The sequence below is a fragment of the Carettochelys insculpta genome, chromosome 1 (genome assembly GCF_033958435.1).
Source record: "Carettochelys insculpta isolate YL-2023 chromosome 1, ASM3395843v1, whole genome shotgun sequence".
Lineage (NCBI taxonomy): Eukaryota > Metazoa > Chordata > Testudines > Carettochelyidae > Carettochelys > Carettochelys insculpta.
Window position 1 is genome coordinate 280,024,191 of NC_134137.1, and position 12,465 is coordinate 280,036,655.

General features: G+C 50.8%; 1 protein-coding gene across 1 annotated transcript in view; it reads right to left on the reverse strand.

Moving 5' to 3' along the window:
• The window catches only part of LGALS2 (galectin 2), a 31,336-nt gene that overhangs the window by 2,942 nt on the left and 15,929 nt on the right, over window positions 1–12,465 (reverse strand). The window lies entirely within an intron of this gene.

The following is a 12,465-nucleotide window of genomic DNA, read 5'->3' on the forward strand; positions in this document are numbered from 1 at the left end:
GAGCTCTTATAGGCCTCGCTTCTCCCAGAGTTACACATTAACAGCTCTCCCCACCTCCCCAGGCCCACAGGAGTGTGGCTGTTAACCAGGAGACTTTGACCCAAAGCATTATCAGCTCCCCAACTTCCCCTGACCAAAGAATAGCTGGGCCTTGTTCCCTGATAAGGGATCTGCAGGGTGAGTCTCAGGAAAGTTACTCCAGCTGCCTTGGTAGAGGAATCAGAGACAGTCCCCTTCACTCTCTGGTCTAGCTTGCCACGCAGGCAAGCCAGCTTTGTGATAGATGTCCCTTACGCCAAAACCACAATATTCAGCTTGCTCCCAGTTCCAAAAGGCTTACCCAGATCAGTCACACTTTCGATCTTACACCAAAGCCAACCCTTGTAGCCAAGCCTTAGGACAGGTGTGCACGAGGCGAGAAAATCCACCTAAGCTATGAAATTCCAGCTGTGAGAAGAGCGTAGCTGGAGGCGACAGACCTTAAGCTGAATTTCTGCAGTGTTCCTACAGCAGCAGGTCCACGGGAGAAACTTGCTCTGCTTGTCTTGATAATTAGAGGAAGTGGAGTGCAGGAGGTGGAGAGTTTGTTGGTCTGACTTGTACTCCCCTCAGGTAATTCACTGCCAAGGAATAGGTTTGGTTTGCTTATGCTTAGGATGACCGTACAACTGTAACCCTTCCGCTGGAAGAAGTCGGCAGCAACCAGGGCCGGGTTCGCACAGAGAGGTTCCTTTTCATCCATCTCACACAGAACTGGCTCGAGCCACCACCCAGTAGCCTGGGAAATTCACACACCCCTGGGAGCCCCAGAGAGGCCATGCTTCCCCACTCGCAAGCACAGAGGCTGAGTGTAGAAAAGAAACTTTTAATGAAAGAGGCAGAAAAGTCATATGGCATAAGCTTGGGAAAACACCACACCCAGGGCTTGTCTACACTACCACCTTCCTTCGAAGGAAGGATGGTAATTAGGGTGTTGGGAGTTTACTAATGAAGTGCTGCCGTGCACAGGCAGCACTTCATTAAGCAAATTTCCCCCCACGGCAACTCTGAAGTTTTAAACTTCGAAGTACCGGCACGCGTCTAGCCACGGCGCACCCGCCGGTATTTCGAAGTGCCGGGGCAACTTCGAAGTCCCCTAACTCCTCAAAATGCCGTGCCGGTACTTTGAAGTTTAAAACTTCAGAGTTGCCATGGGGGGGGCGGATTTGCTTAATAAAGTGCTGCGTATGCACGGCAGCACTTCATTAGTAAACTCCCAACACCCTAATTACCATCCTTCCTTCAAAGGAAGACGGTAGTTTAGACACAGTCCCAGAGTCCATAACCAACCCTCAAGTAACTGTCCCAGCTCAAAGGGATTGAGCAGTGTGCTTTGCCTCTCAGGCAAATACCAGTCCAATACTGTAAACAGCCAATCCACACACCCAAACTTTCTCCTTACCTGCCTTCAAATGCCCCACTTACAACTCTGTCCAGTCCGTGCAGGCCCTGACATATCACCTTGATGCATTCCCTCATTGAGCCTGAGGCAACGCCACCTTTGTGCTGGTCCAGCGTTCCGCTTGCCCCCTGCCAGCTGCCCCACTGGCCACCTGCCAGTCGCGCCCACCGACCACCCGTTGCTTCTCCTACTGGCCAACTGCCAGTCGCGCCTGCTGGCTGCTGCTCCTCCTCCTACCAGCTGTCCACCAGCTGCACCTGCCAGCTGTCCACTGCTGCTCCTCTGCTGCTGTCTTGTGTGTTTTGCTGTAGACAAAACACTGTAGCTGCGTCTACACATGCACGCTACTTCGAAGTAGCGGCACTAACTTCGAAATAGCGCCCGTCGCGGCTACACGTGTCGGGCGCTATTTCGAAGTTAACTTCGACGTTAGGCGGCGAGACGTCGAAGTCGCTAACCTCATGAGGGGATCGGAATAGCGCCCTACTTCGACGTTCAACGTCGAAGTAGGGACAGTGTAGACAATCCGCGTCCCGCAACGTCGAAATTGCCGGGTCCTCCATGGCGGCCATCAGCTGGGGGGTTGAGAGACGCTCTCTCCAGCCCCTCAGCTCACTGGTGGCCGCGTGGAGCGTCCCCTTAAAGGTCCCCTCCCCCGCCCTGACTGCAGGAAGCTGAGGCAACGTGCAGGCTGCAGCCTGCACACGCGGGCAGCCTGCACAGCCCTCAGCCCCTGACAGCGGCGATGGCTGCCCAGCAGCCCCCCCAGTGCCCTCAGGGGACCCCCCCCAAGGGCAGCCAGGGCAGCCAGGCCAGCCAGAAGACCTGCCAGTCTGGGAAGCGGCAGCGGGGCCCCTCCTGGACGGAGGCCGAGCTGCGGGACCTGCTGGGGCTCTGGAGCGAGGAGGAGGTGCTCCAGGTAATGGGGAGCAAGAGGCGGAACGTGGATGCGTTCGCTCGGCTGGCCGACGGCCTGGCTGCCCAGGGTCACCCTGCCCGCACTCCGGACCATGTCCGGAGTAAGGTGAAGGAGCTGCGGCAGGGTTATGCCCAGGCCCGGGATGCAGCCAGCCGATCCGGGGCCGCCCCCATCACTTGCCCCTTTTACAGGGAGCTCAGGGACATCCTGGGCTCCCGGCACACCTCCTCCCCTCCGGCCACCCTTGACACCTCGGCTGACGAGCCCCAGCAGGCCCTGCAGCCGGAGTCCGACCCGGAAGCAAGCCCCGCACCCCGGGGGCCCCCCCCGGAGGCCATCCCCGGGACATCGTGGCAGGAGGAGGAGGAGGAGGGGGGCTCCTCCTCCGCAGAATCCAGCCTGCAGATCCTCCTCCTGCCATCCCGGAGCAGCAGCAGGGCCTCCGACCCCCGGGGATCTCCGGACCGTGGGAGCGGACCGACAGGTAGGTACCCCTCTCTGGTGGACACCCCGGGGCTTGAGGGGCGGGGGTAACAGAGATGTGTCCAGGGCCCCCCACACGCTCACATGGCCATGGCCCCAAGGACACCAGGGCCATGGCCCTCACACCACTGCAGCCATCAGCCCCTGCACCCCGCCACCCTGCATGACAGTGCCATGCCCCATCCCCGGGCCAGGGGGGAGCGAAACCTCGAGGGGCCCCCGGGCAGAGGGGGTGGGACACCCCGCAGCAGCAGCAGCATGTCATGGAGTGGGGGGAGTGCCAAAGGGAGACTCAGGCTACATATAAGCCACAAGAGCCGAGGAGCTCCCAGGGCCAAAGGAGGATCCTGGCGCTACAGCTGGCAGGTGACACCTCTGCCCTGAGCAAACAGGAGGGAGGAGCCGAGCTGGCTTGGAATTGGGGGGCGAGGGCGGGGATCACAGGTAGAGGCTAGGGGAAGGGAGAGCTGGTAGGCAGCCAGCCAGAGGACAGGGAAAGCTGCATCCCAGAGGGGCCCCCCTTGGGGTCTTCTCCCCACGACGGGTTGGAAGGACTGTCTCTTCCGACAGCTGGTGCTGTCACTCCTGCCAGAAACTGGCCATCTGTGGCCTAAGAAAGCTCTCCTGCTCTCAGACCCTGCGGGGTGAAGTGAGAGTCGCTCCCACCAGGGGACGGGGTGCAGGGCAGGGGGACCCCTGAACCCCATCCATCACAGCAGCATCTCCCGGGGATGGGGATGGGGGACCTGCAGCACAGGGCGGGGGGCACAAAGGCCACGGCTCGGGGCCCACACTAACGTCTGTCTCCATTCTTCTTTCCCCCCTCCTCTCCTGTGTCCTGTGTCCTGCACCTGCACCTGCACCAGCTGCTCCAGCCGTCGCCGGCCGTCCGCCCGAAATAAGCTATTTCGATGTTGGGTGCACGTGTAGACGTAGCCTGTGATTCAAGCTCATAGGGGCATTTAGCTCTGGGCCTAGCTACAGCATCTCAGTATCCACCAAGATGGATTCTCACAGAATAACTATAGATCCATCTTTAGGTCTACCTTTGAACAGCAGGGGAAGAACTAGTCAAACCAGTCTCACAGCTGTATAGCCAAAAGGCTTCCAACCAGCTGGTTCTGGTTCAACCCCTTTTTCTTCTCCCCCCCACGTCCCCACACCTTCTTATCTCACACGGCTTAGATGGAGGGAGCTGTCTTCAATTCATATCTTACACAGCAGTGATGACTGCCCTGTACCCCCACAACAACTTCAAATATTATTGAGACTCCACAATTCTTACACTGGGTGATAACATAAATTGTGACTTTACAACTACATGTTACAAAATATCATTGCTTCACCTGCTCCCATCAGGCTTTATTTACAAGGCATTACATATGCACACCTTTGCATTTTCATGCAAATGATCTCTGAAGGACACATTCCCCAAATCCTTTGGCAACCCTGAGTTCCTGCTGGCACATTCCTTATACATCTTCTGAGCAAATAATATCTCTGGCCTGTTAGTAATAATATTATAAATGTTAGAACAGTAGATGGCAAGATTGAGCCTATCCAGTGAAGGTCTCAATTAATAGCTGCATGCAGAGCCAAACTGTCCCAGCAACGCCCTGGCCCCAGTGCCACCAAAGAGCACAGTTGTTGAGACCAGTCATCCCACCCATTGGCTGGTTTGGAGCAGCGATCTGGGCCTCACACTTTTGGGGTCCCATGTTGCCCACAGAGTCTGGGGGATAGCCAGGGTGGGCGGGGGGTCCTGGTGTCACGCCCACCCCCACACTCAGCAGTGGCAGTGGGAATTGTGGAAAGCAGAGCGAGCCAGTCCTAGCCCACTCTGGTCTGCTAGCTCCCAGTTGCAGTGTTCAGGGGAGCAGAGCAGGCGGGGGCCAAGGCTGGTGCTCCTGTCAAAACTGATCCCTGCTCTGAGTGCAGAAGGTGGGCCTTGCAAAAACCTTAAAAATATCTTGCCTCTATAGGCTCTGCTTAAAAAAGCTCCCCTCAGTCACAGATTCCCTTACCCCAGGGGATAATTGCTACCCCCACCAAATGGAAAAGCTCTACTTAAAACCCACAAAGACACACTTGGGTATCTGCCTGTGGGGTAACCTCAAGCTTCACCCTTTCCTTACAGAGAGCTTGGAAGGCAAGAGCTGTACCTCTGATAGCTGACCCTTTGGGTCTAGGCTTATCCACGGACACTACTCTAGAACACAGGCATCAAATCACTGCCTTAAAAAAGTAGCTTATTAACAAAACAAAAGATGAAAAATACCAATAGTGTAAATAAGCATACTGGTTTCTGGGTGTAATCAAAGTACCTCAAAACATCGAGGTTAGAGCACAGAGAATTACTTCCATGGGACTCATCTTAGAAGTTACAGTGTACAGGGGAAAAATACATCAACCAGCCTAGAAAGTCCCCCACCAAATCCAAAATAAAAATAGCCTGATTACATCTAACTAAACATTTCCTTTCTATTTACATATCTATGCACTGAGTATAACATGGGCAAGATATTTACTGGATTCATTCAGGTGGCTTAAGATTGAGCATATTGTTCTCTTTGTGCTCCAGCCACACAAAGACAAAGACCTTCTCTCAGCAGGCAATTGTTTCAAACCAGAAGACTCCCTCTTTCTCCCCATTGGCTCACCTGCCTGTTTCACACAGAGATCTCCCCATCTCTGGGTTTAACCCTTTACAGGCATTCATTCATGACACCTCCACTTCTTGCCACCACAGTGAGGGAGGCATCCCCAGTTGTCATGGCCAGGATCCTTGTAATCCCTTGGGTCATGTTGCTCAGGGGAGGGTGCTTGGAGGAAGGGGTGCAATGAAGGTGGAACAGGGGAAAGAAGAGGTCGGGTGGCAGTGGAACAGTGACAGGCCTCAGGGGAAAAAGTGGGATGGGGGGTGTGGGGTTTGGAGAGGGGAGGAGGGTTCCAAGCCCTGCACCCTCTAGGGACGTCTCTGGCTGAGACGCCCCCTCAGAAGGTGCAGCTTAGCCAGATGGGATGCTAACAAGGAGAAGACAGCCCCTGGGGGAAGGGGTAGCTCAGTGGTTTGAGCATTGGCCTGCTAAACCCAGAGCTGTGACCTCAGTCCTTGAGGAGGCCATTTAGGGATCAGGGCAAATAGAAGTCAGAGATGGTGCTTGGTCCTGCCAAGAGGGCAGGGGACTGGACTAGATGGCCTCCCGAGGTCTCTTCCAGCTCTATGAGATGTGTATCTTCCTTTATTCTATTCTAACTGTGGGCAACACCTGAGTGTATAAAAAAAGCTTCAGGAAGGCGCTTGTGGCCATGTTCTGTGACCAACACAAAAGCCTCAGGCTCTCCAGAGCTACCTAACTACAGTACTTGTTACATCAATCAACTAGTTAATTCCATTAGCCCACTTATTAAAATAACTTTCAAGTTTATGACAGCAACTTCCCATATCAAAGGTACTTCCACAGCAGTGTGTAGTAAGCCAGGTCCGGTTGCTTTGCTTGCTCTGCTTGTGCCCTGCCACCCAATGTCCCTGGCTCAGCCCTATCTCAACATATAGAGCTGGATCCCACTCTGTGTTGGGAGACCCAACAACCGAAAGAAATAGTAGATCTGCCACCTGCGGCATTGCAGTCCATGTATCTGTGACTGTGTTGTTCATAACACGGAAGCCTTCTTTGCAATCAGCACTACTCACTGCCAGAGTAGCTACAGTAATTTCTCAGGAACCATCTGTCCTGCCCAATGCTTGTTTTGCATAAATCCCTGCTGTGTTTCATGGTGACTGACCATCAGAATTTCACACACTGCGTGAACATCAGTTTCTCCAAACTACAGCTTTATTTTCTGCGTATTGTTGCTGGGTTTCAGGTTTCAAAACAGACACACTCTCAGTCCAGTTGCATTTGTCGTTATCAGTTTCATTGCTTTCTGCTGTGCTTTGATTAGCCTTGTTAGCAGTGGTGGTGAATAACTCGCACCTCATGTTTTCAGCAACAGCCTGACCGGATTGGGATGGATTAACTGTGAGACTTTTCTCTGTGCCTGTCAACTGCGTGTTCTTGTTATGTCACAGCCTCTTTGCCTCACTCTGCCAGCTTAGTGTGCAATCCTGAGCCTGTATGTAGGCTCTCGGTTGTCTGCAAATACATCTTCATCAGGTTGTCTGCTTTTGGGATTATCAGTTCTCTGTCTTGTGAGAGTTCAGACAAGCAAATGCTTGAGCTCAGTTAGGCCACTTAACCTTAATGAGAAATCTTCCACAAACTTGATCGAACAAGTTTTGAATGCAGACCTTGGAATTATGCTTCTTCCCTTCTACCCTTGATTGTTACTGGGATGCTTCCTCAAAATATTTAGCGAATGCTGGGCAAGTCTGCCAGACTGCAGCAACACCTCTCCATGTTGAAGCTATCCACCATATGCTAAAAACCAGCGAGAAGTCCTGGGGCACTTTGTACGAACAGATTTATTTGGGCGTAAGCTTTCATGGGCAAAACCACTTCATCAGATGCATCACTCCACTGAACACCACATCCTACACTGAAAACTCTGATTGTTTAAAGTACAGGATGCAACCCATTTGCATGTGGAGTGAGCTCTTGCATGATTTTTTGGTGACTGATGTAAAGCAAGAATAAGCAGTCCAAACATGCCCTGAAATCATTGGTACGCCCAGTAACAACCAATGTTTCATCAACCGCCACTTTAAGTTATGGTTAAGGCATGAGATTCTTTTGGTTGGAATTTGCCTGCCTCTGCTTTGACTCTGGCATGGCATATGCACCATCAATGCAAGAACTGACAAAGACATAGGTGACATGTGGGAGGTGCACAGGGGGCCACATGAACCCCCACAGCTCTACCTGCACTCACCATGACTGCCATGCCACTTCCAATGCATACCAGGAAGTCCTACCCCCAGTGCAGCCTGAAAGTGCTACTCCTAGGCTGTGCTGCTCCAGGGGAAAAGGGGACTGTTCCCCACACTCGCTGGAAGTGGCACAACACTGCTGCATGAAGAGGCGGATGGGAGCAGAGCAGGGGCCTGGAGAGGGTGTGCCATGGGCGGTGCAGAGGCAGGAGGGGTATAGGTGAGGCATGGGCAGAGCAAGGGAGGGGGTGACCCAGGAGCACTTGGCCAGTGCCCCTTCTAAAATCTCAGCACCCATTGCCTCTGGACAAAGACCTTGGTCAGTAATTTCATAGCGACTCCACAGTGCAGTAAACATTTGATTATGTCTTGCTTTGTGTGCTCAGCCCATGTTGTCCAACCCAGAGTGTGCAAAGTCAGGGTGGACCCTCTGGGGTGGGGTGAAATTTCATAAGGGGGGACACAGCAAGATCAGCTGCTGGGTCTCAGATTCACCCATCTCATTACAAATGTTAAAATCTGTTACTGTTTTTATAGGTACCTATTGGCGTTTATACACCAATTAATAGTTTTTACATTCTACAGACTTACTATCTTACACATTTTCATATGAACATAACCCAAATTTCCATCAGCTTGGATGACATTAGGCAGGTTGGGAAGGGGCTAATTGCAGGGGCAGAAAGCGGGGCCTGATGTACAACGTTTGCTCACCCCTGGTCTAACCTGCTCAGATCCAAAGGAAATGCTACTGGATTCACACCGCTGCCAACGCTGGCTCTTTCAAAAATTCATACGGGTAGATTGTCAAGCAAGTGTAGCAGATTTGTCAATTCAGCATCGTGGTCTTGACTTTGGTCTCCATTATCTGCAAGACAACTTGTTCTTGATTTCCGCAGAGACATGTTCTACAACATCGCCACAGCCCGCTCTGCTTTGACGCAATCGCTCCATCTCAGCGCCAGGCGCTTTTTGCAGGTCAGCCGGGCTCTCGTGGTCAGCACACGGCCGATTCATTTTCCCAGTGTAACAAGCTGTCCTGGCCACATGAGCAGCTGTTGCAAATGCTGCGGCTTTGCTTTTTGCATTGATGTTTATCAGGACGGCTTTCTTAGCTGCTTCTGGAAGTTTTGTCACTTCAGCATGAGCAGCTGAATTTTTGTGCTTATGATTTTTTTCCAAAGCTTTGCGAGCTGGGTTTTTCTATTTTTCCCAAAAGATAAAATCTGACAGTCGTCCTCCTGAGAAGCAATATTCATTCCCCCCCCAGCATCTCCCACCCAAGCAGAGAAAAGCTTCAAATTGTAAGCGTGACTACATGTTCTCTACCCAGACATTCCATAGGATGCAAACAACCGATCATTTTTTCCTTGGGAATTCATCAAATTGAACCCTTAACCACACAGTTGGGTATTGTTTTTCATCAGTAGTGTTAGTCCATGATTCAGCACACTTGTCGCTCTCCTCAGGCTACAGATTCGGCCTTTCCGTGGCTTTCTGCGGTGTTGATGACTCATTTGTCATTTTTAGAGGCCCTGCTTTCTCCACACCCATCCTCTGCTTTACGCTTTTATTAACGTGATTTGCACGGACATTGTGAGTCCCCTTAATAGCCCAACAACCATTTAATAAAACCCTACCTCACAAGCTAAATTTGATTCCTCAGTCTGACCCCTTTCAATATCGCTATCTGCCCAGATTTTTTTATTTTTGTGCTGCGCAACAGCAGCGTATGATTGAAGTGTACTGAAGTCAGTTTAGAATGAAATTTTTTGCAGCACTACCTAGAGGAAATGCAGCTGATTTACTTCCCTGGAGGGAAGCTGAGAGTGTTCAGCTGCTGGGACTATGAATTTAACCGGCTGAAAGGAGCTGGTTTGGCAACCCTAGGGACAGCTCTGGTTAAAGGAATTAAACACAAAATGATTGCAAAGTTCTTGGATCAGATTTGTAGCAGTGATGGAATAAATTGCTGGATTAAATTAAGTCTCTGGTTGCTTCCAAATCACTAGAAAATACTCAGTCCCTGGGTTTGAATTCTCCCATTAGTATATGTTTATAGTCCAGAGGCTGGAGCCAGAATAAAATGGAGATGATGCCTTTTATCTTCTGCCAAGTGAAGGCAAACCTGTTCTCACTGTGAAAAGTCGTGTTTGGAGTCCCCTGGGCAGGTTACATGCCCAGCAACCCCACCATTAGAACTTTCACAGAAAAAGTCCATTATGTGGAGACAAGCTTTTTCCAGGGTCAGTTGTGAACTAAGTGTGACTTGTCCTTTCATGGGCTGGCTGAATTCCTTGGGTGTATCCCCACAGGAACAAACATGTAGTAACCCTGGCCAATAATCATAACTTCAGATGCCAAGATGGAGATATGGGCAGAGAAATTGCACAGTTGTGTGTGTACCAGCGATGTCACGGCCATGAGTGTGACTGTTCCCAAAAGAGATTCTGAAAATGCACACCACATACCGGAGACCCTGTGTGCCAGCACCAAGCCCCACTGGAGTTTTATCACCAGTTATTACAGAGAGGGAACCAGTACTGTGACTCTGTTTAGCCTAAGAGGGTGTGACCGCACCTCCAGTCAGTGAGGGCATCCTGACACTTGTTCAGATTAACGAGCTTCAGTGTTCCTTTGCGGCTAACTTTTTAATGTGCATAAGCCAAGAGCCATAGGATGAACTGGGGTGCCCACTCCAGGCCCTGTGCTTTTGGGGGCCCTGTGGCAGCAGTTCTATGGACAGGAGGGACCGGAAGATTTCATCAGCGGTAGGGGGTTGCCTCCCCTTTCCCTCCCACTCACTGCACAGGCGGCGGGAGTGGCAATCTGTTCCGCCACACCACACTGCCCTCCTAGCCTGCTGCCCCTCACTTCTCCGCAGCAGTGGACAGTGGGACACCCCTCCGGTTCCCACCACCTGCAGAGAAGCAAGGGGCAGCAGGCTGGGAAGGCAGGTGGCACAGCAGGCTGCTGCTCTGGTCACCTGCTTAGTGAGTGGCTGGGGGGTGCAATCCCTGCTGCAGCTGCCATTGCCCCTGCACATGATCCTCAGCCCCCGGTAATCCCCCAGGTCTCATTGCTCAGGGGAGGAGGCAAAGGACAGGGCAGGGGTAGGGTCTGTGGCACAGGGGTGTGGGTTGCCCTGGGCCATTCACCCCTGCTTGGGATGGCCCTGCATAAACCTAATATATGATGTGGTGGTTTTAATGCATAACACAAGTTTCAGGTTTGCAAATCCGTGAACCTCTGCCTCTCGGAGATTTAAATTTTATTTATCTATCTATTGCTGGTCATCATATGGGAGGGTATCCTCTGCTCATGAGACTGTGTGTGTGTCTTGTAGCACTCTGCTGAACACCATTTGGAAGGGATTTTTATTCAGCATGTGGGGACTGATTCTTTTCTCTTAGAAGGCATCTAATTTTTTTCAAATACACACTCACTAACACAAAAAAGGGGATGTTAAACTTTCTTCAAATTCCATAGAAAATTAAGTTTAACTATTTCCAAGTACAGAGTTGAAATGGGTGTTTGTAGATACAAACATCACCTGTCTCCTCTTAGCTAAAACGCCACTGCCAGCCAACAGAGCAGAAATGTTAAAAGCCTATTACGTGTAAGTTTTTAATTTGCAGTTAACTAGAAGAATGTACCACCACATAAACTAGTCAGGTGATGTTCTGAACTGCTCACATTCTCCTCCAGTAAGCAGGATTTCAATCTGTTCAGCACAGAATATGGGAACTGGGAGAGGAGCCTTTTCAGAACACGTATGACTTATTAAAAGACAAAGTAGAACGTTTTTCCTAAATGGCATTACGGTATTGTACCCAAACGCTGCATTTCCTTCAACCTCCTTTAGAGGAAGAGAATCCTGAAACTCTTAGCACAAAAAGTGGTCCATGGTCATGCAAATAATCCATTGTCTTCAGTGGGATTGATTAAACGATAAAAGGTTTATAGCAGGGGTGAGCCCCCTCAGTGGGGGCAGGAAATGTCCTAACGGGGTGCACAGCACAATGGGCTGCTGGGTCTCAAGCTCACCCAGTGTGTGTGTATTCACATTTATAGACCCATTTAAAAATTCTACACTTATTTTCTTACACATGCCAAAATTTTTTTTTTTTCATATGAACACAGCCAAAATTTCCATCGGTTTGGATGACAGACAGGTTTGGGGAGCCCTGCTAAATGCAGGGCTGAAAAGTGGGACCCCATGTAAAAAATTTTGCTCACCCTAGTTACTAAATTGTTCTGGATGAAACTGACAATGCCTGAGGGGTCAGATCAGAAGGTGCTTCAGTGACATGAAGGTGGACAAATTTGTGATAGGTCGTAGCTCTGTCGCTACAATGAGGAATGTATTTTCAGCAAAGTTCTTGGCCTTAAACCAGATGCCGCAGGAATCTGCCATCAGCGTCCAGCATTATAATCTTCACTTCCAGTTCTCTTGCCCCCACAGCTGGAAAGTGGGGTATTTGTTTCCTTCATTTTGCTGCTCCAGTTCCAATGAACAAAATGCAGGTTAGACTAGTCTGGCTGCAAAGAAGAATGCTCTGTTTACACAGGGGGCAACACCACTGATTGCTGTCAGGTTGCAGAGCTGGGCTGCCATGGGAATCCAAACTGTCTGTGGTCAGTGCAGGCAGAAGTATCCCTCTAATGAAGAGGACTTGACAGGATGCAGCCCAAATAATTCAGACCAACGGGAAGAAACAGAATCAGAAACACTGTTGTAAAATACCTTCC